General features: G+C 39.2%; 1 long non-coding RNA gene across 1 annotated transcript; it reads left to right on the top strand.

Moving 5' to 3' along the window:
- The first annotated feature begins 4195 nt into the window (after positions 1-4195).
- LOC106496267 (uncharacterized) lies at positions 4196-5935 on the top strand. The gene is made up of 3 exons (XR_001294575.1): positions 4196-4262; positions 4372-4497; positions 5797-5935. It is a non-coding gene; the product is annotated as an uncharacterized lncRNA (long non-coding RNA).
- The last annotated feature ends 207 nt before the right edge of the window (positions 5936-6142 follow it).

The following is a 6142-nucleotide window of genomic DNA, read 5'->3' as shown; positions in this document are numbered from 1 at the left end:
ACAGGAAAATAGTTTTCTGGAAGGAAGGGACAGTCCTGGAGAAGGGAACCTCTCAGTAGCCTTTTTCCTTCCCTTCAACCCCAGGCTGAGTGTTTCTGCTGAATTCCACCACGGGAACATTTCATCGCTGAGAGAAAAAGACATTGTGAAGGTGGGAAATCCCCACTGTGGCTCACAGCTGAAAACCAAACATCTTAAACTCCAAATGGCAGCTGTGGACAGGCTGTGAAGATCCTGGGAGCATGGATAGCACATGCCAGTAACGAGTGACCCACTCACCCAGTGGGCTGCTGCGTCCGCACTCATGGCAGTGCCTCGCAGGTACATGATGAACAGCCTGGTGTGGGGTGCGGGATGGTGCCTGAACTTCCCCCAGCGGCAGCTGGAGCTGTTTTTTTAGTGGACTCCTATCCGCTCACAATCAGGTTGTGAGCAAGCAGGTTCCTATGCTAGAGAGCACTCAGGATGGAAAAGCAATTGTGCAAACACTTTCACCTCCGTGGGCATGTGTTCATCTCCTGCAAGATGCCTGTGGCTACAGCGACTACATGCATTTTGTGTTTCTGTCCCAACCAAAGGGAAAATGCGCATTAGCAAGTCCAACAGCAGGTAAGAAAAATGAGATCTAAAAACTGATATTTGCAAGAGGAGATTTTACAAGCAAGAAAAGGAAAATCTGAGAGGAGAGAGGAAAATAATCTTCAGCTATGCAAAATATTACCACAAAAAAAACGAATCTGTTGCTCTCCATGTCCAGCAGCAATAGGAAGAAATGGGATTAAATTAAAGCAGGCAAGATATGGTTGAGAATTAGGAATATGTTTTACCTATCAGGATTGTTAAGCCTGGAACTGATGAAGGTGATATTGAACATCCAGCATAGGAAGTTCCCAAGAAAGGTTAGAGAAACAGCTGCTGGGCACAGCTGCAGTGTTAGTGGTCCTGCCTCTCAAAGCTTCACTCTAGTCCCTAAGTTGTAGCATGTGTGGGTCCTTTTCAGGTTTAGGCAAATATCTGTGCAGATTCTCAAAGCACACGCACATGCATGAGCACACACACACACACACATCTTAGGTAGAAAAATTGCACATCTCTTTATATAAGCAGGGACTTAACACAAAAAATCTCTGAAGGTTGATATAAGCTAGAAGCAAATGTTATTAGGGAGGTCTCCCTTCTCTGTGGGTCCCTTAAAGATTTCCGGTTATTCTGAAATTGTTTCCACTCTAACATTTTGCCTTGCTTGGAGGCAGCTGTGAAATAGCAGCAGCAGCTTATTAATACCAGGTGTACATTCAAATCCATGCATCTGTATTTGTTGCTGCAAACTTAAGTAAACAATGACCAAACGTGGCTTTGCTAAGTGCAGTTTGAACTATGTATGCATACAGAAACTTAATCACTGTCAGCCACTACGTCACAGGCTCAGAGGGCCCTAACCACAGGGGAAAGCTCAAAGGAAAGTTCAAAAGGTATTAACCACTTGACACATCTTGTATTTTGGAAGATATTTTTGGATGACCAGAGAGTGATAACGTTTTTTTACTCTCTTTTATTCTTCCTTTCTGTGGAAGAAAAGAGAAAAGAGGGTTTTTTTGCAATTTACCCTGCTAAATTTATTCTATGGCCTGTATCACCAGTTGAACAAAGCACAGGCGGGCCTGATTCACCAAAGGCCTGTCCTTAATGTGCAGCAATGGGCAACATCAGGGAGGTTTCTCTTATATGTAAAGATAAATTCACATTTCATTGTCCCTGTGACTTGGGGCTTGCAGGAGAGTTGTTTTAAGAGCTTGCTTTGAATCAAACAAAAAGGGAAACAAATAAGTTTATCTTTGGAAAACTGGGACCGAGCACTGAGCAGTCTGTGACAAAGAAGATGAGGAAAGCCTCTCCTAACTGAAATCAGTGCTGAGAACCCCCGTGATTTCAATGGGATCAGAATTTTATCTGGTGTTTTATGTGAACGAGGTTCATGTCTTATCTGGAGGTGTTCAGACAATAATAATAAAAAAGAAAAAAACAACATCCATCTCAAAACTGCAGGGATGGGTATAAAAATTCTTATGTTATAAAAAACTATTTTTGATGACTAATCAGGCAACAAAATAATACAAGAGACTTACTGAGCACATTGTGAACAAATGCATGTGAGAAGAAGAGATGAGGGAGTGAGTAGAAGTTATTTCTGAAGCTATACTAGTAGAATGTGCAGATTTGGCAAAATAAGTCACATATGTATGTCATCAGGAACTTGAAGTCTCAGTAACATGAAGTTAGAGCAGATGCTGACTTGAAACCTCATTTGTAGCAGGATTAAATCATGTGTGGGTAATTATTAAATACTAAAAGCACAAGTCAAAAAGATTACCCAAAGAAGAAAAAAAATGGAGTTTTTCGTAAAACTTCTCAATGAGGAGGTGCTGATGATTGAAGACAAGCATAGGGATGGATTTAAGCGGCAGACTGAAACATTATCCATTTCACCTGCCAGGTGTTTGATGAAGGTTACAAAATACTCCCTGTATGGTCCTTGTCTCCAGGTATAGCCTCAGCACTTTCCTGTCCTTTAACTCCATCTTTTCATTCCGCTACAGGGAAGAAAAGAGTACGAAAGCGGCATTTCAGTTGGCAAAGTCTTGCTCCTACTTAACCTCATTTGTCTGTCAAGACATTGTGGATGGGAAGGAAAAAATCTACTAGGCTTCTGCCACTTTAGTGCCAATGAAAAGATGCTTTACTGAGCACAAAACAAATCATGGGATCTTAAGGAGAAAGCCTTGCTCTTGAACTGTGATTATAGCCATAAGGGGATGGTCATGACACTGAAAGGAATTTCTAAATTTCTAAAAATTTTGGCAAAGGTCTTAATAAACAGAGAAGGGTGTGAGGACATACAGCCATTCTCTGTAATGGGGTAAAGAGGGGCTAAGACCACTTGCATAGGCCAGGACAACTTCTGCCCTCCAGGCGTGGGTCTTTATGTGAAGTCGAGAAAAATGGCTGACACTTTATTATAAAAGCTAGCAAAGAAGCAACCAAATACCAAAATCTCCACAAATGTCCACTCAACTTTTAAAAAGACTTTCAGCAATTTTTAAGTAGAGATTTAAGTTAAGAAGAGCTAGAACGGAGCTAAATGTTATTCCAAGACCATGATATTTTAAGCTGCTGTTCATTTATTTAATCTTCCTTATCTTTATTCCCCATGGACTAGGTGTAAGCAGGAGTGCAAAGAAAGTAAAAATGATCCAGTCTAAAACCCCTGAACACTTTTCATTTATCAAGTCCACCCCCATAATTATTACGTTAGTTCCAAAGCTCCTATAAAAAAATCTCAGTGTACCTATAATTTACCAATAACAGAACTTTTTGTTCAGACTTTGACTTTTTGATTGCATCTTCTTGAGCTCCAAAAACAAGCTGTGTTTGAGCACGGTTCATAAGTTCATAAAGAAGTTCATAAATTATGGATTTTTTATTTTTTTCATACATGAATATTGGGATTTAATTTAATTTGTTCCATTACAAGGGCGTTTGAAAGTTCAGAGTCCTGTCCTACTACCATATCAGACACCTGAATAATTTTCTGCTTGCAGAAGAGCAAATACAGTGGTATCAGCCAGCCCATGATAAGTTATAATATTTATCAAATGTTGTGGGTTTTGTGTGGCAGCTGCTGAGTTTCTCGGTTTGCAGACTGGTATTCTTCTAGTACTACATTTAAGTTGGATTTGAGAACAACAGCAGCTTAAAACATCAAAGCTATAGGAGAATGTTTTTCAACATAAGCTCTGCTCTAGCTCTTCACATCTTAACTCTCCCTGTAAAAGTCACTGAAAGTAATAATAAAAATTAAAGAGAAGGGTAAATGTAGAAAAAAATGTCACAGATTCAGATGTGCTTAAACACAGAGGTCAAAAGAGGGTGGCAGGGTGATGGCAGAGTACCGTTTACTTTATACCAGAGACCCTGAAAACTCGGCTGACCAGGTGTGAAGGCAGCCACTTCTGTAAGTGTCCAAGCTGCTCCTGGCTGCAGGCCTGAGCACCTGAATCCATTTGCAGCTGTGCAGTCTTCTTGGCCAAATTCTTGAAAAGACAAAGGTCATATTGTACTCTCAGTTGTAAATACATAGAGGCTGCTGCAGCTGCAGGAATGGAAATGGGAGCAGAAGCTGGCTTAAGCTGTTGCTGTAAAAATACAAACCCGCAATTGGAAAATAAATTCCAATCAGAAGTTTTCACAAAGGTTTTGCTTTGGTTGGTAGACAGCCCAAACTTAAACATAACCCCAGGCTTAATTCTTTTCTTTTCTTGCTCTTGCATGTGTATGAGTGTAACTCCATTAACTCAGCTGCGTTATTTCCAGATTCTCGTAGAGGAGTAAGAGCATCCTTATTTGTCTTGTACTTCTGAGTGTAGCAGTCCTTCAGCTGAGCCTGTCTGAGGGACTCCAAAAGAGGGTGTTGGACCATCTCCAAAATTGGATAAGCAGGTAGGCTGACTCACCACCTGAGGTACAATTTACTGTCATGCTATGTTATAGCACTGTAGCAAAAGAGAGACCATGTTTTGTAAAAATTGGTGCAAGAAGATACCCTAACTAGCATAAAATTTACTTAGCATTATTATTCTATATTAAGAGTTCTTTAAAGAATTTGGCTAGAGAGTACAAGCCTTTGACTGAAACAGAAAATGTGTTCTATTAATTCATGAGCATTCTTAGATATTCAAGGTAGAGAGAAAATTTGAGACTGGAAGCTTTTGTACTGTTATTTTGCTGAAGATAAATGAAACCACATTATGCATCTTGTATGTTGCAGGAATCCACAAAGTTCCAATTGTTTCTGCTGGTGAAGCAGCCACACAAAAATATTTGTTCTCAATGTCATTATATTTCAATAAATCAACATTATGGTAATTATTTTGAGATTTGCTGAAGTAACTGAGATGCTGAGAGCCACAGTCTGCTCCTTGTTCTGCCAACACGTGTATTCTTTCAGAAGCCCATAGATGCAGTATAATATCTGAAAACAAAGACTGTTTATTCACTTTTCTCTTAATCTTTGACAAAAATAAGATCAAAATCCCTCCCCCTAACCCTAAGTTCACTGCATTTGGCTATTGGAAGATTATTCAGGTTTTTTGCTCTCTTCAACCTTTTTTGCTCTCTTTACAGTTAGGCTTGTCCCTTTACAACATTTATTGTTTATTTAGTTTCAGGGAGCAGAGGTGGGAGGTACAAGCAAGTTGCATGATTTTCATTTACAATTGTGCCATTCAGCACCATGGGTTGTCATTAGTGTTTTATCATCTGCAGAGACCAACACAAGAGACCATCCTTAAGTCACTTCACATCTTAAAAGACCACTCTATGGTGGCCCAATACATATTAAATATGATTCTGGTTTGCCTTTATTAGAATATGATTCTTGTTTGCCTTTATTAGAACACCTTCATTAAGATTTTTCTCAGACCCTTGAATAATTCCTTAAGACTGGTTTCACTGTGCAGAAACAGCCGAAGTATGGAAAAAAAGGGTTCATAGCTGTGTTCCCTTTTGATGCATTATATCAGCAATGTCTATGGGTGAAGCAGAATTATGAATTTATTGCTGATGAAAGACCCTAATGTTGGTTTTCTTCAATTTTCTTGTTTTCCATTTCATAGACATACATAAAATTATGTTTGAATCCATAGATTTTACTATCCCAATGGGAAATTATTGATAGTTGTAGATTTCCTGCATGATACTGTTTTGAGTACAACTTTTTATTTTCTTTGTTTGGTGTAGGTTTAATAATAGGATGGGAAGATGAAGAAACTCCTGATGCACAAAGATAATATTACTCCACTGGCCTACTAGATAACAAATGTGAAACTCCCATGTTAAAATGCTAATGTTTGGTGTCTGTGAAGATTCAAAAAATACAGCTGGGTCTGAAAAGTTCGCCATTCCATGTTTATTATGAATTATTCTTTGTTTCCACACAGTCCTCCTTTAAATGTTCATCATACACACAAATGCATAATGCATTTCTCCTTATTCAGCCCAACATAGATTCTGTGATCCCTTGTGAACAATCAGCCTGGGAAAGGCTTTGCTGTCTTAACTCATTGCATACACTGTAGCTTTGTGT

Source organism: Apteryx mantelli, chromosome 2 (assembly GCF_036417845.1).
Source record: "Apteryx mantelli isolate bAptMan1 chromosome 2, bAptMan1.hap1, whole genome shotgun sequence".
NCBI lineage: Eukaryota > Metazoa > Chordata > Aves > Apterygiformes > Apterygidae > Apteryx > Apteryx mantelli.
The sequence above is the reverse complement of the archived record's forward strand: the minus strand, read 5'-3'. Positions and strand labels throughout refer to the sequence as shown.